General features: G+C 44.4%; 5 non-coding genes across 5 annotated transcripts; all 5 read right to left on the reverse strand.

The window, feature by feature from the left end:
• Nucleotides 1–15,641: 15,641 nt before the first annotated feature.
• trnag-ucc (transfer RNA glycine (anticodon UCC)) lies at nucleotides 15,642–15,713 on the reverse strand. Its single transcript has one exon. It is a non-coding gene; the product is annotated as a tRNA-Gly (tRNA).
• A 2,405-nt stretch (nucleotides 15,714–18,118) lies between these two features.
• Nucleotides 18,119–18,190, reverse strand: trnag-ucc (transfer RNA glycine (anticodon UCC)). The gene has a single exon. It is a non-coding gene; the product is annotated as a tRNA-Gly (tRNA).
• A 2,404-nt stretch (nucleotides 18,191–20,594) lies between these two features.
• trnag-ucc (transfer RNA glycine (anticodon UCC)) lies at nucleotides 20,595–20,666 on the reverse strand. Its single transcript has one exon. It is a non-coding gene; the product is annotated as a tRNA-Gly (tRNA).
• Nucleotides 20,667–23,070: 2,404 nt separating this feature from the next.
• Nucleotides 23,071–23,142, reverse strand: trnag-ucc (transfer RNA glycine (anticodon UCC)). The gene has a single exon. It is a non-coding gene; the product is annotated as a tRNA-Gly (tRNA).
• Nucleotides 23,143–25,541: 2,399 nt separating this feature from the next.
• trnag-ucc (transfer RNA glycine (anticodon UCC)) lies at nucleotides 25,542–25,613 on the reverse strand. Its single transcript has one exon. It is a non-coding gene; the product is annotated as a tRNA-Gly (tRNA).
• Between the last annotated feature and the right edge of the window lie 445 nt (nucleotides 25,614–26,058).

Raw genomic sequence — 26,058 nt, forward strand, 5'->3', positions numbered from 1 at the left:
CAACGTGGAGATTCTGTGCCCTCCCCTTCACTGTTTGATCATGCTGCATTGCCCTTTGAGAAGGGCACTGCTTGTGACTGGCCACTCAGGTGTTTCCTTTCTTCCTGGTGGTGGAATTTAAATAAAGTACAGACTAGTTGTTTTCACTGTGACCAACACCTGCACACACACGACATGGGTGCTGGGGAAAAATAAGCACAATCGCTGTCAGGTGATAGTGTTGGGGAAAAAAACAGAATTGTCAGAGGTTGTGTTCACTCTGACAGTGGCAAAAAAAAGGGGGTGATATATAAATGCAGGGTGGTCTTAAGACGGGAACCATCAAAACCATTTGAGAAACATTTAGAGATTAAATATAGAAAGCTATGGGTCAAGTACTGGAAAATGGGATTAGGAATAGACGGATATTAGGTAACTGGCACAAATGTGATTGGGCAATGGTCACTTTTCTGTGCTGTAAAAAGAAATTCCATGACTCCATCTCCCACTTTCTAACTATGAAGTCAATCTCTTTGTCCTCTCTCTCTCTCTCTCTCTCTCTAGGTTCCGCCTCCATTCTCTGGATTACACTGAATTCTCAACTAAAGGAACTGTGGACCTTGGAAATCAGAAGAAAAGTAAGAAATTGCTGGAAAGTATCATCATGCCCATGCAGTGATCCTTCTTCTGAACTTTTTCCATGAACACACCCACTTCCCTTATTCCAACCTCAAACCAATCCCTGCCCCATTCCCACTCATCCCACACGGACTCCGGACCACCTTTAAACCAGCAGTGTTCAGACCCGAACAGGACAAACGGTACAGACTACAGATTCAAAAACACCAGCAACAGCTCTCCTTCAAGATCCTCCGCTCCACGCTCGCAGCAATGCGCCGGCACCTAACCTCTCTACAGTCAGCCCTGCCTCAGCTGAGGGCCACACTCTCTCAGAATTGCAAAGGACCCACTCTGTACTACATCCTCAGGAGAATTCATATTCTCAACAAACAGTATTTCAATTCCATTTCAAACATCAAAAACTGTAAGTACAACAAACTTATATCTACCCACCTCCATAACCAGTGCTCCTCAAACATTCCAGCAGATTCCCCGGCCTCAGAAATGACTCAGACGCCATTAACCATCCAGCTGATGCAGCTACCACCCGCACGCTGATTGATGATGTCACTTCCGCCCTCATCATGGCCACTCCCACAATCACTTCCGCCCCTCACAATTCCTCATGCATCACACGTGACACTACTTATGCCCCCACCAGCGCCACTCACCTGCATTCTGCTGACACGCCCCCCACGGATCCCACTGTCACTATCCCCACCCGCCAGAACCCTGAGGGGAACACTACCCCCGCTCATGACTCCACCCCCATCCCCCCACAATCACACCCACTCCAGTTACAGGTTCCGCCCCCACTCCCAGCTCCACACCCACACCAGATCCCAGCTCCCAGCCCTGCTGAGTTTTCACTATCCCCACAAACCTCCCCCTCACTGAGGATGAACGATCAGTCCTCAGCAAAGGACTCCCCTCCGTCCACGCATCAATGAATTTAATCCACGCCATGACGTCGAAAATTCTTCTGTCGCCTTTGCCTCCGAGCTTACTTTCACAAACAGGATTCCCGACCACCTTTCGAGGACCCCTTCGCCCACCTCCAACATACTGCATCCACCTGGACACCCCGCGCTGGCCTATTCCCTGTCCTCGACCTCCTCATTTCCAACTGCCGCCCGGACATTAACCGCCTCAACCTGTCTACCCCCCTCCCCTACTCCAACCTCTCACCCTCACAACGCGCAGCCCTCCAATCCCTCTGCTCCAATCCCAACCTCACTATCAAGCCAGTGGATAAGGGGGCGCAGTGGTAGTCTGGGACACTGACCTCTACACCGCTGAAGCCAAACGCCAACTCGAGGACACCTCTTCCTACTGCCCCCTCGACAATGACCCAACCCCCCATCACCAAACCATCATCTCCCAGACCATACAGCACCTCATCAACTCAGGAGGTCTGCCACCCACAGCTTCCAAACTCATAGTCCAGGAACCCCGCACTGCCCGGTTCTAACTCCTTCCCAAGATCCACAAGCCTGACCACCCTGGCCGACCCATTGTCTCAGCATGCTCCTGCTCCACTGAACTCATCTCTACCTACCTCGACACTGTCCTATATTCCCTAGTCCAGGAACTCCCCACGTACATTCGAGACACCAACCATGCCCTCCACCTCCTCTAAGACTTCCGTTTCCCCAGCCCCCAATGCCTCATCTTCACCATGGATATCCAATCCCTCTACACCTCCATCCGCCATGACCAGAGCCTCCAAGCCCTCCGAATTTTCCTCTCCAGATGTCCCCAACAGTACCCTTCCACCACTCTCATTCGTTTGGCCGAACTGGTCCTCACCCTTAACAATTTCTCCTTCGAATCCTCCCACTTCCTCCAGACCAAAGGCGTAGCCCTGGGTACACGTATGGGCCCCAGTTATGCCTGTCTCTTTGTTGGCTACATAGAACAGTTGATCTTCCGTAATTACACCAGCACCACTCCCCACCTCTTCCTCCGCTACATTGATGACTGCATTAGCGCCACCTCGTGCTCCCGCAAGGAGGTTGAGCAATTCGTCAACTTCACCAACACATTCCACCCTGACCTTAAATTTACCTGGACCATCTCCGACACCTCCCTCCCCTTCCTGGACCTCTCCATCTGCATTAATGACGACCGACTTGACACTGACATTTTTTACAAACCCACCGACTGGAATGTGTTGGTTTTTCACCAACCGTAACAAGGACAGAACGCCCCGGTGCTCACCTTCCACCCTACAAACCTTCGCATAAACCAAATAATCTGCTGACGTTTCTGCCACCTCCAACCAGACCCCACCACCAGGGATATATTTCCCTCCCCACCCCTTTCCGCCTTCCGCAAAGACCGGTCCCTCCGTGACTACCTGGTAAGGTCCACGCCTCCCTACAACCCACCCTCCCCTCCTGGCACTTTCCCCTGCCACCGCAGGAACCTTCTACCTCACCTCTATCCAAGGCCCTAAAGGAGCCTTCCACATCCATCAAAGTTCTACCTGCACATCCACTAATATCATTTATTGTATCCGTTGTTCCCGATGCGGTCTCCGATACATTGGGGAGACTGGGCGTCTCCTACCAGAGCGCTTTAGGGAACATCTCCGGGACACCCGCACCAATCAACCACACCGGCCCGTGGCCCAACATTTCAACTCCTCCTGCCACTCTGCCGAGGACATGGAAGTCCTGGGCCTCCTTCACCGCCGCTCCCTCGCCACCAGATGCCTGGAGGAAGAATGCCTCATCTTCCGCCTCGAAACACTTCAAACTCAGGCATCAATGTGGACTTCAACAGTTTCCTCATTTCCCCTTCCCCCACCTCACCCTAGTTCGAAACTTCCAGCTCAGCACTGTCCCCATGATTGTCCAGGCTTGTCCAACCTGCCTACCTCCTTTTCCACCTATCCACTCCACCGTCTCCTCCCTGACCTATCACCTTCATTCCCCCCCCCCCCGCCCATCCATTGTACTCTATGCTACTTTCTCCCCACCCCCACACGCCTCTGGCTTATCTCTCCACGCTTCAGGCTCTCTGCCTTTATTCCTGATGAAGGACTTTTGCCTGAAACGTCGATTTCGCTGCACTTTAGATACTGCCTGAACTGCTGTGCTCTTCCAGCACCACTAATCCATTCCAACAAAGCTGACCAATCGGATCATAAGAACGTCAGTAGACTGGTCCTCTCCAGCCTCCCATTGGCTAGAACCGGAAAAATGACAGCCTCGCGATCGAATCGGACAGACCAGGATCTAAGCCCCGCCCCATAACAATGTAGCCGTTTCATGCACCCGGAAGCTGGTGTTGGCTGCAGTCGGAGGGAAGTTGCTGGTTGGTTTGTGAAGACGGTGAGAAATGGGATTGGTGTTCTTTCTGCTAGTGGAAGATTATAGTGAGGATATGTAGTCATACTGTAGTGTTACTACAAGCACAGATTGTTCCGGGAAGTCCAACTGCAGTTTCCACATGGGGGGGAAAAATATAGAAACTCCCGTCTTGAGGAGCATGGAGCTCCTATCACTGAGCAGGCAGTGTGTGACCCAGGGAGAATGGAGATAGAGAGATCAGAGAGTGTGCAGCTCCCAGCAAAGGGACAATTAAGCAGCTACTTTTAAATTGTAACCTCCCTATTTTGTTCTATAAATCTACAATAGTAAGTGGAGTTGGTTCATCTTGATTCCATGTTTTTATTGAGATCTGTAATGAGCTGCCAGAGGAAGTGGTGGAGGCTGGTACAATGAAAAACATTTAAAAGTAATCTGGATGGGTATATGAATAGAAAGGATTTAGAGGGATATAGGTCAAATGCTGGCAAATGGGACCAGATTAATCTGGTCAGCATGGACGAGTTTGATAGAAAGGGTCTGTTTCGGTGGCTATAAATCTCTATGACTCTACGACCTGGCGAAGGTGTGAGATCAGACGTTATGTGACCCTGTGCGGTGGGTGGGAAGTTGGAGCCAGTGAGACCAGACGCACTTAGATGGCAGCAGGGGGAGGTGGGGGGTTGGAGCCAGTGAGATTAGATACTGTGTGACCTGGGAAGCCAATCTCCATCAGATGCCTCATGTGCAGTTTAATGTCTGTCATTGCAGCTGCTAAAGTTGTGCTGATGCAGTATACTGGCATTGCCTCACACTATATAAAAAAAAGGAGAGGACTTACACGGCAAATGGTAGGGCCCTGGGGATTGCTGACAAGCAGAGACCTTGACGTGCACGTACTATACAAAACGCTGGTGCGGCGGTACTTGGAATATTGTGTACAGTTCTGGTCGCCCCATTACAGGAAGGATGTGGAAGCATTGGAAAGGGTGCAGAGGAGATTTACCAGGATGTTGCCTGGTTTGGAGGGATGCTCTTATGAGTAAAGGCTGAGAGACTTGGGTCAGTTCTCATTGGAAAGAAGAAAGCTAAGAGAGGATTTGGTAGAGGCATACAAGATGATCAGAAGATTTGATGGGGTAGATAGTGAAAGTCGTTTTCCTAGGATGATGACACCAGTTTGTACGAGGGGGCATAGCAACAAATTGAGGGGCTTAAGACTGATGTCAGAGACAGGTTCTTTACTCAGAGAGTGATAAGGGTGTGGAATGCCCTGCCTGCCAATGGCTTTTGCCCGAAATGTCGCTTTTACTACTCCACGGATGCCGCCTGAAGTGCTGTGCTTTTCCAGTCCCACTAATCCAGAATGTAGTTAGCTCAGCCACATTAGGGTGATTTAAACAATCCTTGGATAAGCGCATGGATAATGATGGAGTTGAAAATCACACAACACCAGGTCATAGTCCAACAGGTGTAACTGGAAGCACATTAGCTTTCCAATTAAACCTGTTGGATTATGACCTGGTGTTTTGTGATTGTTAACTTTGGACACTCCAGTCCAACACCAGCATCTCCAAATAATGGATAATGATGGGATAGTGTAGGAGGATGGGCTTAACTTAGTTCACAGATCAGCACAACATCGAGGGCTGAAGGGCCTGTTCTGCGTTGTATTGTTCTATGTTCTAAGTTCGTTGAAAATGGAAGACAGAGTGCTGAAGGAAGTGTTTGGAACACTTGCCTTAATTGGTCAGGACCAAAGCCATGTGTGGACTACTGCCTATAATTTAGGTCGCCCTGCTAGAGGAAGAATGTTATTAACTTGGAAGAGTGCAAAAAAGACTTACTGGGATGTTACAAAGATGAGAATATTTGAGTTATAACAACAGGCTGGTTAGGCTGTGATTTCTTTTCCTGGGGTGCAAGGGGTGACCTTATAGAGGTTTATCAAATCATGAAGGGGATGGCTAAGGTTAATAGCAAAGGTCTTTACCCCAGGTTGGTGGTTTCCAAACCTAGAGGGCATAGGTTTAAAAGGGACCTGAGAGGCAACTTTTTCACACAGGATACTGTATGTAGAGGTGGGTACAATTATAACATTTAAAAGACATTTGGACAAGGACATGGTTGGGAAAGGTTTACAAAGATATGGACCAAATGCTGGCAAATTGTAAATGTACAGTTCCCAAGCTAACAGCAATTGTATTGACACAGAGGAAGGTTTAATGGGCAATTTAATGTATTCAAAAACACTCCAATTTTTTTGTTCCAGAGTATTATTATTTGGGAAGGTGTAACACCACCATGGCTAAAGGTTTGAACAGGAGAGAAAATTTGGTATCTTCAAGAGTGGAAATGGATACAGGTACTTGCATAGAATTTTTGACCTGGAAAAAAGCTTCTGATCTCAAACAAGAACTTTACATCGGAAATGGGAACAGGCTAAGGGCTGAGCAGAATGAGGAGAAAGTGATCACGTAGAATAGGCTTGTCCATTTGGGGACCCAGCAGCCAAAATGAGGCTTAGCAGGGTGTTTTATTCATGTTTTATCAACCTGCTTGAAAATCCTACAACACGCCTTCTGGGGTGACATTCAAACATGAGCCTTGTGACCCAGAAGCAGAGACACTGCCCCCTGTGCCACTAGAGCCCAGGACTAAATTATTTTGACTGCCTCCTGTTTCATTACATGCTGTGCTACTTTCAAATAATGTCTAACCAACTCACCCATGCTATTTAATCGCTCCCTAAAATTTTACACATAATCCAAATATCTGGTCTCTGAACTCAGACTCACCAATTTCTCCTTAATTAATTATCAACTCATGCCCGAAAAGTAATTCAAATAAACTGAATTTACTTGATTCATTAGGTGCATACTTAATTACACAGAGTACAAATGGAATTCCTTTATCCCAATCCTCTGGAGGACCTTGACTATAACCCCTGAACATGGTCTTTAAATTTTGATGCCACCATTCAATGCTTCCTGCAATTCTGGATGGTATGCAGTGGATTTGAATTGTCTTAGAACTACTATTGTTGAATATTTCCTTGAATATCTTTGATGTAAAATTTTACCTTAATCTGATTGTATCTCTGTGGGTAGTCTGTATTTGATTAAAAAAAATTGAGTAGCCCTTCTACAATCTTTTTAGCCATGATACTGTGGCCTCTGGAATTTTAGTAGATACGTCAATTATGGTTAACAAGTATTGATTCCCACTTTTTGTTTAAGGTAGGGGTCCTACACAATCAATTAAAACTCTTGTAAAAGGCTCTTCAAATGCTGCAATGGGTGTTAAAAGTGTTGATTTTATCACTGCCTGAGATTACCCAATTGCCTGAAATGTATGATGTGTCTGGCAAATGCAAGCACATCCTTGTGCAGTCCAGACCAAAATAAAAGTTTGCTTTTTGAACTGAGTTTTTCTTACTCCCAAATGACCTCCTGCTGGTAATTCATTGCTACCTGCAACATTTCCTTTCCATACGATCTGATGAACTTCTGCCCATTTTTCATCTGCTCTCACTTTCTGATAAATGACATCTTGGTGAGGAAATGAACAAGGAGCAGGAGAATCGACGTTTCAGGCATGAGCCCTGCTTCAGGAATAAAGTGGTTGGTTCGGGCTCACGCCCGAAATGTCGATTCTCCTGCTCCTTGGATGCTGCCTGACCTGCTGTGCTTTTCCAGCACCACATTTTCAGCTCTGATCTCCAGCAGCTGCAGTCCTCACTTTCTCCTCTGAGGAAATGAACAGTCTGGGATACACTCAGATTCTTCTTCTATATTGATTTTGGATACAGCTGCTTTAGTTTTTCATCTTTCCACTGGAACTCAGCTAATTTTTCTGACCTAAAAATATCCAATTCATTCGCCACCTGTTCTTGTTTTTCCCCTGCCATCCCCCCACCCCACCCCACCCCCAACTATTTGATCAAACATAGTTTCTGATAATTGAACTTATCTCTTTTCTTTGATTTCTCCTCCTGTGGCTTTGTGACCTTTTCCCAGAGAAACAAAAACCTGGACATACTTCCTGTAAAACCTAGTTGCCTGATTTTCCAATAGCTTTTCAACCACAGTAGGCATCACTCTCCCAGCCTGCCCCTTGATGCACCTATGTCATCACCAAAGATAAATTGTATTTCTGGAACTGAGAATCTCTCTATTACCCCTACCACTTCGACACCATTTTTCACCAGATCCTGCACCCCCACTTTATATCATGGAACACTGCTCTTCTCACCATGAATTCCACATACTGCCACCTTCTCTAGCAATACTCTTTCTGAAGTATATATCACATCTCTCATCAAAGATCAACTTGCTCCTGTATCTCTTAAAATCTTAATTTCTTTACATACTCCTCTGGCACATTGGAGTAAACTTTATCCATGCCAGTAAATTCTTTAGAGATCTGGCACATTCTTCTCAACCAACCCCTGACCAGGCTGTACATTCTTTTGCAGCATTTTAGCTTCCACTGTGCTTTCCTTTACCACTTCAACAAAACTCGCTGGCTTATTCTGTTTCCTCTCTGCATTCTCAGTGCTTTTTCTAAACTATCAACACTACAACTTCAATGAAAACACCTGAGATTTTTTACTTCAGTTTCCCCTCATGGTACGTTTTCACCCTGTGATAAAGTATCTTCAACGTGATCCCCCTTTACCTCACTACCTGAAAACTTCTCTTTTCCCCAATTTCTATCCCTCAAAGATTGAAATTGATATTAGAAACCAACTTTGATTTATGAACTAACTCATAGGCATTTCTGTTCCTAATCTTGAAGTCTGAATTCTTTGCTCTTCCACATTTGAACTCCTCCAAACTAATCATCAAAGAGCATCATACCTTGATCTATTTCAATGCCTTTATCGATCTATCGAAATTACTTTGCTTCACATTTTCAAACCCAATGTGTGTTTGACCAGGGTCCGTCCTTAGCACTGAAACATTGTCCCTTGGCAAAGTTTGTCCGAAGATTTGTAGCTCGGGTGCTTGTTGCAGTGGTTCTGTTTGCCGATCTGGAAGTTTATGTTGCAAACGTTTCGTCCCCTGGCTAGGAGACATCATCAGTGCTCTGGAGCCTCCTGCGAAGCGCTTCTTTGATGTTTCTTCCGGCATTTATAGTGGTCTGTCCTTGCCGCTTCCGGGTGTCAGTTTCAGCTGTCCGCTGTAGTGATTGGTATATTGGGTCCAGGTCGATGTGTCTGTTGATGGAGTTTGTGGATGAATGCCATGCCTCTAGGAATTCCCTGGCTGTTCTCTGTCTGGCTTGCCCTATGATAGTAGTGTTTTCCCAGTCGAATTCATGTTGCTTGTTGTCTGAGTGTGTGGCTGCTAGGGATAGCTGGTCGTGTCGTTTCATGGCTAGTTGGTGTTCATGTATGCGGATTGTTAGCTGTCTTCCTGTTTGTCCTATATAGTGTTTTGTGCAGTCCTTGCATGGACTTTTGGCGCGCAATTTCTTGTTTGTATTTGTGCAGGGAAACAGCCAAGCAGAACGGACTCAGGATGATCCAGGTAATGATCACAGACGCTCACAACCGACTGCACAAATACAAACAAGAAATTGCGCGCCAAAAGTCGTTAATTTCAAAGACCGCTAATCATGAATGGACCCGGGCCATAGAACATGCTGTCACTATAGGACAGAACAGGACAACACATCGCAAAAAAACGGCATTAAAAGAAAAACTGGCCAAACTAACACACAAAAAAGAGGACACTACAACACACACCTGGGTTAAAAACTTCTCCCACAAACAGCTCACAGACATGGAAAGAACTATACTGACCAAGGGACTCAACTACAACCACAGGGACGCCAAGACAGCAGACTTCCTAGCAGCACTAGAATGCACACTCAGGAACAATGGACTGACTGAAGAGACACAACAAACAGTGAGACAAACGGTCGTACCTATGATGATAAGAAAAAGACAAACACATAACCTCAACACCAAGGAGAGGGAAGCACTGAAAGCACTAAGAAATGATAAGAACATAATCATACTACCAGCAGATAAAGGCAGAATGACTGTCATCCTAGATAAATCAGACTACATCAAAAAAGCACAACACCGACTAGCAGACACCAACACCTACCAAATGAAGGATTCGGACCCCACGCCACAACTCACCAATAGAATAAATAACACTCTAAGGAATCTACAAAAAAAACGGACAGATAACCAAAGCGGACCTACGAAGAATGAAACCGGAAAGCAACAACACCCCCAGATTCTATGGACTACCCAAAGTACACAAACCAGACATCCCACTCAGACCCATAGTATCACTACCAGGGACACCAGCATACAAACTGGCCAAAGAACTACAACAGAAACTGAAACACCTGGTCAGCGGATCCAAACACTCCATACAATCAACACAGGAATTCTTGGACGCCATCAGGAATACACACACAGACAAAGAAGAAACCATGATCTCATTCGACGTGACAGCACTGTTCACTTCGATTGACAAAACCCTAGCCAGAGAAACAATAGCCAACCTACTGGACATACATAACAGAAACCAGGAGGCGGAACCTATCAACAAAGACGGCATACTTAAACTACTGGACTTATGCCTCACTACACACTTTACATTCAACAATCAGATATACGAACAAATCAACGGAACACCCATGGGATCACCAATCTCGGGACTCATAGCAGAGGCAGTTATGCAAAGGTTAGAACAAACAGCCCTACCACAAATTCAACCCAAACTCTGGGTCAGATATGTCGATGACACTTTCGTAATCATCAAAAACACGGAAATAGAAAAAACACACCAGATCATCAACGCCACATTCACAGGAATCTGATTCACGAGAGAAGTAGAAAAGGATAGCCAACTCCCATTCCTAGACGTGATAGTACAGAGAACACCGAACGGAGAATTCACCACAAGGGTACACAGGAAAACAACACACACAGACCAAGTCCTAAACTATGAAAGTAACCACCCCAACACACACAAACGAAGCTGCATCAGGACACTGTTCAAAAGAGCTACAACACACTGCAGTACACCAGAACTGCGAAAAGAGGAAGAGGAACACCTATACAAGGTATTCGCCAAAAACGGATACCCGCGCAACTTTATCAACAGATGCCTAAGCGATAGACCACGGAACGAGGACATGCCACAACCAAAAGGACTAGCCACACTACCATACATCAGGAGCGTTTCAGAACTGACAGCCAGACTACTGCGACCCCTAGGACTCATAATGGCACACAAACCAACAGCCACGCTCAGACAACAACTTACTAGAACAAAGGAGCCAATACCCAACATAAGCAAAACTAATGTAGTTTATAAAATACCATGCAAGGACTGCACAAAACACTATATAGGACAAACAGGAAGACAGCTAACAATCCGCATACATGAACACCAACTAGCCATGAAACGACACGACCAGCTATCCCTAGCAGCCACACATTCAGACAACAAGCAACATGAATTCGACTGGGAAAACACTACTATCATAGGGCAAGCCAGACAGAGAACAGCCAGGGAATTCCTAGAGGCATGGCATTCATCCACAAACTCCATCAACAGACACATCGACCTGAACCCAATATACCAATCACTACAGCAGACAGCTGAAACTGACACCCGGAAGTGGCAAGGACAGACCACTATAAATGCCGGAAGAAACATCAAAGAAGCACTTCGCAGGAGGCTCCAGAGCACTGATGATGTCTCCTAGCCAGGGGACGAAACGTTTGCAACAAAAACTTCCAGCTCGGCGAACAGAACCACTACATTGTCCCTTGGCTTCTGGTACGAGCTCATATGCGCTTAAGATAGCACATTTCATCTCCTCATACTCCCAGATACCTCCTCTGACAGTGATGCAAATATCTCACTAACTTTGAATCAAAGAAAGATACTCTCATAATCACTGGCTATAATTTTTGTTTAGCCACTGTCTTAAATGAAATGAAAAAGGCTTCTACATTCTGTTGGTCAAACTTTGGCAATGCTTGGACCTATTTGAACAGTTCCCTACCAGGCCTTTGACTACAATGGGATTGCTGTCCATCACTGTCCTCATCGCTACTCCTACTTTCATCTCCACCTCTGCCATTTTGAGATGAATTTGAGTATTCAGTTCCAACCACCTTTTCTCTTTCTTTTTGTTTTGCCTCTAAATTGGAGCAAGTGAATGGCCTGAGTGTGAGGACATGTATTGGCTGAAATTGAGTACAGTAACAGAATTGTTGAAACTTACATTTACTTTCATATAAACAAGAGGGAGGTTGGAACTGTGAGGGAGCCGTGGTTTAATAAGGAATTGGAATCCCTTGCAAAAGGGAAGAGGGCGGCCTATGTAAAGATGAGGCGTGAAGGTTCAGTTGGGGTGATTGAGAGTTATAAGGTAGCCAGGAAGGATCTAAAGAGAGAGCTAAGAGCAGCGAGAAGGGGACATGAAAACTCCTTAGTTGGTAGGATTAGGGAAAACCCAAAGGCTTTCTATAGGTATGTCAGGAATAAAAGGATGACTAGGGTAGGTATCGGTCCAGTCAAGGATCGTAGTGGGAAGTTGTGCGTGGAGGCGGAGGAGATTGGAGAGACACTAAATCAATACTTTTCGTCAGTATTCACTTAGGAACAGGACACTATTGCTGATGTGAATATTGAGTCACAAGTGATTAGAATGGATGGCCTTGAGGGATGTAGGGAAGAGGTCTGGGGAACACCGGAAAGGATGAAAATAGATAAGTCCCCTGGGCCTGATGGCATTTATCCTAGGATCCTCTGGGAAGCTAGGGAGGAGATAGCAGAACCATTGGCCTTGATTTTTATGTCGTCATTATCTACGGGAATAGTGCCAGAAGACTGGAGGATAGCGAATGTGGTTCCCTTGTACAAGAAGGGGAGTAGGGATAGCCCGAGTAACTATAGGCCAGTGAGTCTTACCTCTGTTGTGGTCAAAGTCTTAGAGAGAATTGTAAGGGATAGGATTTATGAACATCTGGATAGGAATAATGTGATCAAGGATAGTCAGCATGGTTTTGTGAAGGGCAGGTCGTGCCTCACAAACCTTATTGAGTTCTTTGAGAAGGTGGCTAAGGAGGTGGACGAGGGTAAAGCAGTAGATGTGGTGTATATGGATTTTAGCAAGGCGTTCGATAAGATACCCCATGGGAGACTAATGCAAAAACTACGGAGGTATGGCATTGAGGGTGCATTAGAGGTTTGGATTAGGAATTGGCTGGCTGGAAGGAGACAGAGGGTAGTAGTTGATGGAATAAGTTCACCTTGGAGTGCAGTTACTAGCGGTGTACCACAAGGATCTGTTTTGGGACCATTGCTGTTTGTCATCTTTATAAATGATCTAGAGGAGGGGCTTGAAAGCTGGGTGAGCAAGTTTGCGGATGACACGAAAGTCGGTGGAGTTGTGGACAGCGAAGAAAGATGTGCCAGGTTACAGCGGGATATAGATAAGTTGCAGAGCTGGGCAGAAAGGTGGCAAATGGAGTTCAATGTAGCTAAGTGTGAAGTCATTCACTTTGGTAGGAGTAACAAGAAGATGGATTACTGGGCTAATGGTAGGCTACTTGGTAGTGTGGATGAGCAGAGGGGTCTTGGTGTCCATGTACACAGATCTCTGAAAGTTGCCACCCAGGTAAATAGTGCTGTGAAGAAGGCATATTGTGTACTGGGCTTTATTGGTAGAGGAATTGAGTTCTGGAGTCCTGAGGTCATATTGCAGTTGTATAAGACTCTGGTGCGGCCTCATCTGGAGTATTATGTGCAGTTTTGGTCGCCAAACTATAGGAAGAATGTGGAGGCATTGGAACGAGTGCAGAGGAGGTTTACCAGGATGTTGCCTGGCATGGTAGGAAGATCATATGAGGAAAGGCTGAGGCACTTGGGGCTGTTCTCGTTGGAGAAAAGAAGGTTTAGGGGAGATTTGTTGGAGGTGTACAAGATGATTAGGGATTTAGATAGGGTTGACACTGAGAACCTTTTTCCGCTAATGGAGTCAGCTGTTACTAGGGGACACAGCTTTAAATTAAGGGGAGGTAGGTATAGGACAGATGTTAGGGGTAGATTCTTTACTCAGCGGGTTGTGAGTTCATGGAATGTCCTGCCAGTAGCAGTGGTGGACTTTCCCTCTTTATGGTCATTCAAGCGGGCATTGGATAAGCATATGGAGGTTATTGGGCTAGTGTAGGTTAGGTAGGCTTTGGTCGGCGCAACATCGAAGGCCGAAGAGACTATACTGTGCTGTATTTTTCAATGTTCTTTGTTCTAAGATTTCGGGGACAGTTAAGATCTCTGCCGGTTCATGTTGACCAGTCTGAAGAGAGGATGATAGATGTGGAACCAGTGATCGTTCACTGAATCCCAACCTTCTCCAGATCGAATCCTTTTTCACAGCTTTTCTGTGCAGCTCACCAGCTGATGTAAATCTCCCCACAGTCTGCAGACAGCTTCCCCAAAACCAATGACTAATGTTTTATCATCTGCAAATTTGATATCCGACACCAATTCCACATCAGTGATAGATACACCAGATAAACAGGCGACTAATACTGAAGCCTGAGGAAAAATCAAAGAATTGCGAAACTTCATCAAATGGGGACGTACCAAACTCAAAATGTCAACTCTGCTTTCTCCCCACTGAAGGTGCAACACTGCGCAGATTCTCCGGCAATTTCTGTTCAGTTTCTGAACCTTGAGGAACTGAAGTTTTTCAAAACACATGCAGCATTCTTCTTACCATCAGGTTGGTCTACATCACAAACACTTCCTTCATTCTTTATCCTTTAAAGCAAATCAGTCAAGTTCATCCGACACTGCCTACCCTTAACAATTCCATGATGACTATCTTGGATGATGGCGTGGAGGAGCTGGTGTTGGACTGTAGTGGACAATGTTAAAAACCACATAACACCAGCTTATAGTCCAACAGCTTTATTTGGAAGCAATAGTTGCTCCTTCTTCAGGTAACAATGTGCGTTTTTTTCCAACTTCATCTTGGATTAAACTTTCACTCACCGTGTGGTTATTTCTATCATCTCTCAGAGTTTTACCGAGTCATTTGCTCATTAATGGAAATACAAAAGCAGCTGGTCTCCACTCCTCCTATTTCTGACCTGCACCGTCCAACACAAGGGCAACAATTATTGTCTGTTTTCTTATTCTCTCTGATCTGGGAACTTCATTGTTGCACAAGTTAGTGACCGCTACTGACCACAAGTGGGAATTGCAACCAACCCGCAGAAATACTCAAGAGTCTGTCAGGGTGAATGAAGTCAGCAAACAGATTCTGTCTGTGCACGACACAATCAGATTGGTGTACATTTCGATTCAAAAATAAAATAACCGACCTGATATCATAAGTAATGCTGTGCCCATAAACAATGGACTGCCCAGACAGTTTTCACTTGATATTAGGCTGTATTTCACAAAAACACTGCGAGTAATGTTGAAAGGAGGGAAATCTAGAAATAAAATGAAAAACTCAGGATTTCTGTCAAGACGCCAGTTTATTTGAAACGGGTATCGCCCTGACTCCTTAATCTTCTAGGGTCCCTCCTCAATTTCAAAGTGGTGGGAAACCGCACTGCAGAGGTTTGGCGCCGTTCGTGTGGCTGACTCAAGCTTCTGTGCATATCGAAGTGTTTCATTCCCACTGCGGAAAGTGGTCTTTTTGGTGTTGAGCGGTTTAAAAGCCGCCACATGCGATGGCCGGGAATCGAACCCGGGTCAACTGCTTGGAAGGCAGCTATGCTCACCACTATACCACCATCGCAACTGGGACATGTCCTCCACACATCAGCTAATGTGCAATTCGACCAATAGTTCTTCATTCGAAATTTCAGTCTTCTTGCAAATTTTACGCTGAAATATTGCAATTCACCAGTAATAAAAGACTGACTTTTACTCGTTCCATACTTCTCATTATACCTTTTCATTCACACTTTCTCATGCACACAAACCAGCATTTATCATCATCTCAGATAAATCCACAGCTAAAATATCAACAAAATCTCACCGCAACCCGGGATCTGTCACACAATCAAAACTTGTCAACTTCTCACAAACGCTTTTGCCCCAAACATCCATTCTCCTGCTCCTCGGATGCTGTCTGACCTGCTCTGCTTTTCCACCACCACTCTCATCTCCACCAGTGGCAGTACCCACTTTCGCCTTTCTCTTCATACACTTTTCCCACCAACTTTGCTTTTTCTTTCTGATTTACCGCATCTGTACTACTTTCCGCTTTTAACATTTCTGAAGGGTTTTCCACAAACAAAAAGGCAAAAAGAAGGAACTCTTAGACTGAGTACATGCTGCAGTAATTCTGGAGAAGAGGAAACTCCTGGTAACAGTTCACGAAGCAGAAATCTCTCGAGAAATCTGTATTAATCCGCACTTCCATTCTCTTGATCGATTTGTAGTTTTCTCTGTTACATTGTAGAAGAGGGGGAGGGTGGAGTCGCAGCTGGGAGGGAGAGAAACCAGGCTGATTTTCAAAGTTTTAGAATCAGAGTGTCATACAGCATGGAAACAGATCCTTAGGTCCAGCCAGTTTATGCTGACCATTTCCCCAAACACAACTGTAACCACCTGCATGCAATTGAACATTTCCCATTTGCTAGCATTTGGTCATATCTCTCTAAACCTTTCCTATTCGTGAACTTATCCAAGCGTCTTTTCAACGTTGTAACTGTACCTGCGTCCACCACTTTCTCTGACAGTTCATTGCACGCACCAAGCACTCGATGTGTAAAAAAATTGTCCCTCATTTCCTTTTTAAATCCATAATCCCCCTGTCCACGCAACAGTAAATCAAAGATCCATCTCAATGCTTTTCACAATAAATACCTCCCCCAGTCCCTCACTAATAAATCAATGGTCCATTTAAACAAACTGGGAATTGCATTCCACAGTCTGCAGACAGCTTCCCCAAAACCAATGACTAATGTTTTATCATCTGCAAATTTGATATCCGACACCAATTCCACATCAGTGATAGATACACCAGACAAACAGGTGACTAATACTGAAGCCTGGGAAAAAATCAAAGAATTGCGAAACTTCATCAAATGGGGACATACCAAACCCAAAATGGCAACACTGCTTTCTCCCCACTGAAGGTGCAACACTGCTCAGATTCTCCGGCAATTTCTGTTCAGTTTCTGAACCTTGAGGAACTCAACTATTTCAAAACACATGCAGTATTCTTCTTATCATCAGGTTGGTCTACATCACAAACACTTCCTTCTTCTTTATCCTTTAAAGCAAATCAGTCAAGTTCATCCGACACTACCTTCCCTTAACAATTCCATGATGACTATCTTGGATGATGACGTGGAGGAGCCGGTGTTGGACTGGAGTGGACAATGTTAAAAACCACATAACACCAGCTTATAGTCCAACAGCTTTATTTGGAAGCAATAGCTGCTCCTTCATCAGGTAACAATGTGTGATTTCTTTTCAGCTTCATCTTGGATTGAACTTTCACTCACCGTGTGGTTATTTCTATCATCTCTCAGAGTTTTACCGAGTCATTTGCTCATTAATGGAAATATAAAAGCAGCTGGTCTCCACTCCTCCTATTTCTGACCTGCACCGTCCAACACAAGAGCAACAATTATTGTCTGTTTTCTTATTCTCTCTGATCTGGGAACTTCATTGTTGCACAAGTTAGTGACCGCTACTGACCACAAGTGGGAATTGCAACCAACCCGCAGAAATGCTCAAGAGTCTGTCAGGGTGAATGAAGTCAGCAAACAGATTCTGTCTGTGCACGACACAATCAGATTGGTGTACATTTCGATTCAAAAATAAAATAACCGACCTGATATCATAAGTAATGCTGTGCCCATAAACAATGGACTGCCCAGACAGTTTTCACTTGATATTAGGCTGTATTTCACAAAAACACTGCGAGTAATGTTGAAAGGAGGGAAATCTAGAAATAAAATGAAAAACTCAGGATTTCTGTCAAGACGCCAGTTTATTTGAAACGGGTATCGCCCTGACTCCTTAATCTTCTAGGGTCCCTCCTCAATTTCAAAGTGGTGGGAAACCGCACTGCAGAGGTTTGGCGCCGTTCGTGTGGCTGACTCAAGCTTCTGTGCTTATCGAAGTGTTTCATTCCCACTGCGGAAAGTGGTCTTTTTGGTGTTGAGCGGTTTAAAAGCCGCCGCATGCGATGGCCGGGAATCGAAACCGGGTCAACTGCTTGGAAGGCAGCTATGCTCACCACTATACCACCATCGCAACTGGGACATGTCCTCCACACATCAGCTAATGTGCAATTCGACCAATAGTTCTTCATTCGAAATTTCAGTCTTCTTGCAAATTTTACGCTGAAATATTGCAATTCACCACTAATAAAAGACTGACTTTTACTCGTTCCATACTTCTCATTATACCTTTTCATTCACACTTTCTCATGCACACAAACCAGCATTTATCATCATCTCAGATAAATCCACAGCTAAAATATCAACAAAATCTCACCGCAACCCGGGATCTGTCACACAATCAAAACTTGTCAACTTCTCACAAACGCTTTTGCCCCAAACATCCATTCTCCTGCTCCTCGGATGCTGTCTGACCTGCTCTGCTTTTCCACCACCACTCTCATCTCCACCAGTGGCAGTACCCACTTTCGCCTTTCTCTTCATACACTTTTCCCACCAACTTTGCTTTTTCTTTCTGATTTACCGCATCTGTACTACTTTCCGCTTTTAACATTTCTGAAGGGTTTTCCACAAACAAAAAGGCAAAAAGAAGGAACTCTTAGACTGAGTACATGCTGCAGTAATTCTGGAGAAGAGGAAACTCCTGGTAACAGTTCACGAAGCAGAAATCTCTCGAGAAATCTGTATTAATCCGCACTTCCATTCTCTTGATCGATTTGTAGTTTTCTCTGTTACATTGTAGAAGACGGGGAGGGTGGAGTCGCAGCTGGGAGGGAGAGAAACCAGGCTGATTTTCAAAGTTTTACGATCAGAGTGTCATACAGCATGGAAACAGATCCTTAGGTACAGTCAGTTTATGCTGACCATGTCCCCAAACACAACTGTAACCACCTGCATGCAATTGAACATTTCCCATTTGCTAGCATTTGGTCATATCTCTCTAAACCTTTCCTATTCGTGAACTTATCCAAGCGTCTTTTCAACGTTGTAACTGTACCTGCGTCCACCACTTTCTCTGACAGTTCATTGCACGCACCAAGCACTCGATGTGTAAAAAAATTGTCCCTCATTTCCTTTTTAAATCCATAATCCCCCTGTCCACGCAACAGTAAATCAAAGATCCATCTCAATGCTTTTCACAATAAGTACCTCCCCCAGTCCCTCACTAAAAAATCAATGGTCCATTTAAACAAACTGGGAATTGCATTCCACAGTCTGCAGACAGCTTCCCCAAAACCAATGACTAATGTTTTATCATCTGCAAATTTGATATCCGACACCAATTCCACATCAGTGATAGATACACCAGACAAACAGGTGACTAATACTGAAGCCTGGGGAAAAATCAAAGAATTGCGAAACTTCATCAAATGGGGACATACCAAACCCAAAATGGCAACACTGCTTTCTCCCCACTGAAGGTGCAACACTGCTCAGATTCTCCGGCAATTTCTGTTCAGTTTCTGAACCTTAAGGAACTCAACTATTTCAAAACACATGCAGTATTCTTCTTATCATCAGGTTGGTCTACATCACAAACACTTCCTTCTTCTTTATCCTTTAAAGCAAATCAGTCAAGTTCATCCGACACTACCTTCCCTTAACAATTCCATGATGACTATCTTGGATGATGACGTGGAGGAGCCGGTGTTGGACTGGAGTGGACAATGTTAAAAACCACATAACACCAGCTTATAGTCCAACAGCTTTATTTGGAAGCAATAGCTGCTCCTTCATCAGGTAACAATGTGTGATTTCTTTTCAGCTTCATCTTGGATTGAACTTTCACTCACCGTGTGGTTATTTCTATCATCTCTCAGAGTTTTACCGAGTCATTTGCTCATTAATGGAAATATAAAAGCAGCTGGTCTCCACTCCTCCTATTTCTGACCTGCACCGTCCAACACAAGGGCAACAATTATTGTCCGTTTTCTTATTCTCTCTGATCTGGGAACTTCATTGTTGCACAAGTTAGTGACCGCTACTGACCACAAGTGGGAATTGCAACCAACCCGCAGAAATACTCAAGAGTCTGTCAGGGTGAATGAAGTCAGCAAACAGATTCTGTCTGTGCACGACACAATCAGATTGGTGTACATTTCGATTCAAAATAAAATAACCGACCTGATATCATAAGTAATGCTGTGCCCATAAACAATGGACTGCCCAGACAGTTTTCACTTGATATTAGGCTGTATTTCACAAAAACACTGCGAGTAATGTTGAAAGGAGGGAAATCTAGAAATAAAATGAAAAACTCAGGATTTCTGTCAAGAAGCCAGTTTATTTGAAACGGGTATCGCCCTGACTCCTTAATCTTCTAGGGTCCCTCCTCAATTTCAAAGTGGTGGGAAGCCGCACTGCAGAGGTTTGGCGCCGTTCGTGTGGCTGACTCAAGCTTCTGTGCTTATCGAAGTGTTTCATTCCCACTGCGGAAAGTGGTCTTTTTGGTGTTGAGCGGTTTAAAAGCCGCCGCATGCGATGGCCGGGAATCGAACCCGGGTCAACTGCTTGGAAGGCAGCTATGCTCACCACTATACCACCATCGCAACTGGAACATGTCCTCCACACATCAGCTAATGTGCAATTCGACCAATAGTTCTTCATTCGAAATTTCAGTCTTCTTGCAAATTTTACGCTGAAATATTGCAATTCACCAGTAATAAAAGACTGACTTTTACTCGTTCCATACTTCTCATTATACCTTTTCATTCACACTTTCTCATGCACACAAACCAGCATTTATCATCATCTCAGATAAATCCACAGCTAAAATATCAACAAAATCTCACCGCAACCCGGGATCTGTCACACAATCAAAACTTGTCAACTTCTCACAAACGCTTTTGCCCCAAACATCCATTCTCCTGCTCCTCGGATGCTGTCTGACCTGCTCTGCTTTTCCACCACCACTCTCATCTCCACCAGTGGCAGTACCCACTTTCGCCTTTCTCTTCATACACTTTTCCCACCAACTTTGCTTTTTCTTTCTGATTTACCGCATCTGTACTACTTTCCGCTTTTAACATTTCTGAAGGGTTTTCCACAAACAAAAAGGCAAAAAGAAGGAACTGTTAGACTGAGTACATGCTGCAGTAATTCTGGAGAAGCGGAAACTCCTGGTAACAGTTCACGAAGCAGAAATCTCTCGAGAAATCTGTATTAATCCGCACTTCCATTCTCTTGATCGATTTGTAGTTTTCTCTGTTACATTGTAGAAGAGGGGGAGGGTGGAGTCGCAGCTGGGAGGGAGAGAAACCAGGCTGATTTTCAAAGTTTTAGAATCAGAGTGTCATACAGCATGGAAACAGATCCTTAGGTCCAGCCAGTTTATGCTGACCATTTCCCAAACACAACTGTAACCACCTGCATGCAATTGAACATTTCCCATTTGCTAGCATTTGGTCATATCTCTCTAAACCTTTCCTATTCGTGAACTTATCCAAGCGTCTTTTCAACGTTGTAACTGTACCTGCGTCCACCACTTTCTCTGACAGTTCATTGCACGCACCAAGCACTCGATGTGTAAAAAAATTGTCCCTCATTTCCTTTTTAAATCCATAATCCCCCTGTCCACGCAACAGTAAATCAAAGATCCATCTCAATGCTTTTCACAATAAGTACCTCCCCCAGTCCCTCACTAATAAATCAATGGTCCATTTAAACAAACTGGGAATTGCATTCCACAGTCTGCAGACAGCTTCCCCAAAACCAATGACTAATGTTTTATCATCTGCAAATTTGATATCCGACACCAATTCCACATCAGTGATAGATACACCAGACAAACAGGTGACTAATACTGAAGCCTGGGGAAAAATCAAAGAATTGCGAAACTTCATCAAATGGGGACATACCAAACCCAAAATGGCAACACTGCTTTCTCCCCACTGAAGGTGCAACACTGCTCAGATTCTCCGGCAATTTCTGTTCAGTTTCTGAACCTTGAGGAACTGAACTATTTCAAAACACATGCAGTATTCTTCTTATCATCAGGTTGGTCTACATCACAAACACTTCCTTCTTCTTTATCCTTTAAAGCAAATCAGTCAAGTTCATCCGACACTACCTTCCCTTAACAATTCCATGATGACTATCTTGGATGATGACGTGGAGGAGCCGGTGTTGGACTGGAGTGGACAATGTTAAAAACCACATAACACCAGCGTATAGTCCAACAGCTTTATTTGGAAGCAATAGCTGCTCCTTCATCAGGTAACAATGTGTGATTCCTTTTCAGCTTCATCTTGGATTGAACTTTCACTCACCGTGTGGTTATTTCTATCATCTCTCAGAGTTTTACCGAGTCATTTGCTCATTAATGGAAATATAAAAGCAGCTGGTCTCCACTCCTCCTATTTCTGACCTGCACCGTCCAACACAAGGGCAACAATTATTGTCTGTTTTCTTATTCTCTCTGATCTGGGAACTTCATTGTTGCACAAGTTAGTGACCGCTACTGACCACAAGTGGGAATTGCAACCAACCCGCAGAAATACTCAAGAGTCTGTCAGGGTGAATGAAGTCAGCAAACAGATTCTGTCTGTGCACGACACAATCAGATTGGTGTACATTTCGATTCAAAAATAAAATAACCGACCTGATATCATAAGTAATGCTGTGCCCATAAACAATGGACTGCCCAGACAGTTTTCACTTGATATTAGGCTGTATTTCACAAAAACACCGGGAGTAATGTTGAAAGGAGGGAAATCTAGAAATAAAATGAAAAACTCAGGATTTCTGTCAAGACGCCAGTTTATTTGAAACGGGTATCGCCCTGACTCCTTAATCTTCTAGGGTCCCTCCTCAATTTCAAAGTGGTGGGAAACCGCACTGCAGAGGTTTGGCGCCGTTCGTGTGGCTGACTCAAGCTTCTGTGCATATCGAAGTGTTTCATTCCCACTGCGGAAAGTGGTCTTTTTGGTGTTGAGCGGTTTAAAAGCCGCCGCATGCGATGGCCGGGAATCGAACCCGGGTCAACTGCTTGGAAGGCAGCTATGCTCACCACTATACCACCATCGCAACTGGGACATGTCCTCCACACATCAGCTAATGTGCAATTCGACCAATAGTTCTTCATTCGAAATTTCAGTCTTCTTGCAAATTTTACGCTGAAATATTGCAATTCACCAGTAATAAAAGACTGACTTTTACTCGTTCCATACTTCTCATTATACCTTTTCATTCACACTTTCTCATGCACACAAACCAGCATTTATCATCATCTCAGATAAATCCACAGCTAAAATATCAACAAAATCTCACCGCAACCCGGGATCTGTCACACAATCAAAACTTGTCAACTTCTCACAAACGCTTTTGCCCCAAACATCCATTCTCCTGCTCCTCGGATGCTGTCTGACCTGCTCTGCTTTTCCACCACCACTCTCATCTCCACCAGTGGCAGTACCCACTTTCGCCTTTCTCTTCATACACTTTTCCACCAACTTTGCTTTTTCTTTCTGATTTACCGCATCTGTACTACTTTCCGCTTTTAACATTTCTGAAGGGTTTTCCACAAACAAAAAGGCAAAAAGAAGGAACTGTTAGACTGAGTACATGCTGCAGTAATTCTGGAGAAGCGGAAACTCCTGGTAACAGTTCACGAAGCAGAAATCTCTCGAGAAATCTGTATTAATCCGCACTTCCATTCTCTTGATCGATTTGTAGTTTTCTCTGTTACATTGTAGAAGAGGGGGAGGGTGGAGTCGCAGCTGGGAGGGAGAGAAACCAGGCTGATTTCAAAGTTTTAGAATCAGAGTGTCATACAGCATGGAAACAGATCCTTAGGTCCAGCCAGTTTATGCTGACCATTTCCCCAAACACAACTGTAACCACCTGCATGCAATTGAACATTTCCCATTTGCGAGCATTTGGTCATATCTCTCTAAACCTTTCCTATTCGTGAACTTATCCAAGCGTCTTTTCAACGTTGTAACTGTACCTGCGTCCACCACTTTCTCTGACAGTTCATTGCACGCACCAAGCACTCGATGTGTACAAAAATTGTCCCTCATTTCCTTTTTAAATCCATAATCCCCCTGTCCACGCAACAGTAAATCAAAGATCCATCTCAATGCTTTTCACAATAAGTACCTCCCCCAGTCCCTCACTAATAAATCAATGGTCCATTTAAACAAACTGGGAATTGCATTCCACAGTCTGCAGACAGCTTCCCCAAAACCAATGACTAATGTTTTATCATCTGCAAATTTGATATCCGACACCAATTCCACATCAGTGATAGATACACCAGACAAACAGGTGACTAATACTGAAGCCTGGGAAAAATCAAAGAATTGCGAAACTTCATCAAATGGGGCATACCAAACCCAAAATGGCAACACTGCTTTCTCCCCACTGAAGGTGCAACACTGCTCAGATTCTCCGGCAATTTCTGTTCAGTTTCTGAACCTTGAGGAACTCAACTATTTCAAAACACATGCAGTATTCTTCTTATCATCAGGTTGGTCTACATCACAAACACTTCCTTCTTCTTTATCCTTTAAAGCAAATCAGTCAAGTTCATCCGACACTACCTTCCCTTAACAATTCCATGATGACTATCTTGGATGATGACGTGGAGGAGCCGGTGTTGGACTGGAGTGGACAATGTTAAAAACCACATAACACCAGCGTATAGTCCAACAGCTTTATTGGAAGCAATAGCTGCTCCTTCATCAGGTAACAATGTGTGATTCCTTTTCAGCTTCATCTTGGATTGAACTTTCACTCACCGTGTGGTTATTTCTATCATCTCTCAGAGTTTTACCGAGTCATTTGCTCATTAATGGAAATATAAAAGCAGCTGGTCTCCACTCCTCCTATTTCTGACCTGCACCGTCCAACACAAGGGCAACAATTATTGTCTGTTTTCTTATTCTCTCTGATCTGGGAACTTCATTGTTGCACAAGTTAGTGACCGCTACTGACCACAAGTGGGAATTGCAACCAACCCGCAGAAATACTCAAGAGTCTGTCAGGGTGAATGAAGTCAGCAAACAGATTCTGTCTGTGCACGACACAATCAGATTGGTGTACATTTCGATTCAAAAATAAAATAACCGACCTGATATCATAAGTAATGCTGTGCCCATAAACAATGGACTGCCCAGACAGTTTTCACTTGATATTAGGCTGTATTTCACAAAAACACTGGGAGTAATGTTGAAAGGAGGGAAATCTAGAAATAAAATGAAAAACTCAGGATTTCTGTCAAGACGCCAGTTTATTTGAAACGGGTATCGCCCTGACTCCTTAATCTTCTAGGGTCCCTCCTCAATTTCAAAGTGGTGGGAAACCGCACTGCAGAGGTTTGGCGCCGTTCGTGTGGCTGACTCAAGCTTCTGTGCATATCGAAGTGTTTCATTCCCACTGCGGAAAGTGGTCTTTTTGGTGTTGAGCGGTTTAAAAGCACAGCATGCGATGGCCGGGAATCGAACCCGGGTCAACTGCTTGGAAGGCAGCTATGCTCACCACTATACCACCATCGCAACTGGACATGTCCTCCACACATCAGCTAATGTGCAATTCGACCAATAGTTCTTCATTCGAAATTTCAGTCTTCTTGCAAATTTTACGCTGAAATATTGCAATTCACCACTAATAAAAGACTGACTTTTACTCGTTCCATACTTCTCATTATACCTTTTCATTCACACTTTCTCATGCACACAAACCAGCATTTATCATCATCTCAGATAAATCCACAGCTAAAATATCAACAAAATCTCACCGCAACCCGGGATCTGTCACACAATCAAAACTTGTCAACTTCTCACAAACGCTTTTGCCCCAAACATCCATTCTCCTGCTCCTCGGATGCTGTCTGACCTGCTCTGCTTTTCCACCACCACTCTCATCTCCACCAGTGGCAGTACCCACTTTCGCCTTTCTCTTCATACACTTTTCCCACCAACTTTGCTTTTTCTTTCTGAT

The sequence above is a fragment of the Hemiscyllium ocellatum genome, chromosome 12, assembly GCF_020745735.1.
Source record: "Hemiscyllium ocellatum isolate sHemOce1 chromosome 12, sHemOce1.pat.X.cur, whole genome shotgun sequence".
Taxonomy (NCBI): domain Eukaryota; kingdom Metazoa; phylum Chordata; class Chondrichthyes; order Orectolobiformes; family Hemiscylliidae; genus Hemiscyllium; species Hemiscyllium ocellatum.